Source organism: Lathyrus oleraceus, chromosome 6 (genome assembly GCF_024323335.1).
Source record: "Lathyrus oleraceus cultivar Zhongwan6 chromosome 6, CAAS_Psat_ZW6_1.0, whole genome shotgun sequence".
In the NCBI taxonomy this organism is placed as follows: domain Eukaryota; kingdom Viridiplantae; phylum Streptophyta; class Magnoliopsida; order Fabales; family Fabaceae; genus Lathyrus; species Lathyrus oleraceus.
The window spans coordinates 361,880,331-361,881,404 of NC_066584.1; the positions used below are offsets into that span (position 1 = coordinate 361,880,331).

General features: G+C 40.5%; 1 non-coding gene across 1 annotated transcript; it reads right to left on the reverse strand.

The window, feature by feature from the left end:
- Positions 1-253: 253 nt before the first annotated feature.
- LOC127099809 (small nucleolar RNA R71) lies at positions 254-360 on the reverse strand. The gene has a single exon (XR_007794277.1). It is a non-coding gene; the product is annotated as a small nucleolar RNA R71 (small nucleolar RNA).
- Between the last annotated feature and the right edge of the window lie 714 nt (positions 361-1,074).

Consider the following 1,074-nt stretch of genomic DNA (forward strand, 5'->3'; position numbering starts at 1 on the left):
AGTGCAACAGAACCAATTTTCTGGAAATCCTACCGAGGATCCAAACCTTCATTTATCCGTATTTGTTCAATACACTGATACTGTTAAAGCTAATGGTGTCACTTCAGAGGCAATTCGACTTTGTCTCTTTCCTTTCTCGTTAAGAGATAAATCTAGAAGATGGCTTCAGTCTCTTCCTTCCAACTCAGTCACCACATGGAATGAGTTGAAGAAAGTCTTTCTTGCCCGATATTTTCCTCCAAGCAAAACAACTATGTTAAGAGCCCAGATAAATGGATTTAAACAGAAAGATAACGAGTCTCTTTTCGAAGCATGGGAAAGATACAAAGACATGATGAGACTTTGTCCACACCATGGTTTAGAGGACTGGTTAGTAATTCATACCTTATATAATGGTCTCTTATACAACACAAGATTAACAATAGACGCCGCCACAGGTGGTGCGCTTATGGATAAACCTTACGCTGACGCTTACCAACTTATCGAAAGCATGGCCCAAAACCATTATCAGTGGGGAAGCGACCGAACAATGGTAGAAAAACCTCAAACGAAAACTGGCATGTACGAGATAAGTAGCCTTGATCATGTTAGTGCAAAAGTGGATGCTCTTGCCCAGAAAATTGAAAGTTTAAATGTATCACCTCCAGCCACCGTGGATGCTGTAACTCAAAATTGCAAAGTCTGTGGAATTCAAGGTCACACTCCTACAGATTGTCAACTCCTAACAGGAATCCAAGCAGAGCAGGTGAACTATGCTCAAGGAAATCCTTACTCGCATACCTATAACTCAAACTGGAAGAACCATCCTAATTTTTCATATAAGAGTAACAATGCTTTATACGCACCAGGACAAGCTCCCAGTCAAGCCCCAGTTATACCTCCTGGATATCAAAAGCCGACCCCATCTACACCTAACAATAACGTTCCTAGAAAATCCAATTTGGAAATCATGATGGAGAACTTCATAGCTTCTCAACAGCAAACCAATAAAGAGTTCTTAAACCAGAATGTACACACTAACGAACAGATTAAACAACTAGCAAGTAAAGTAGATGCCCTGGCTACCCATAACAA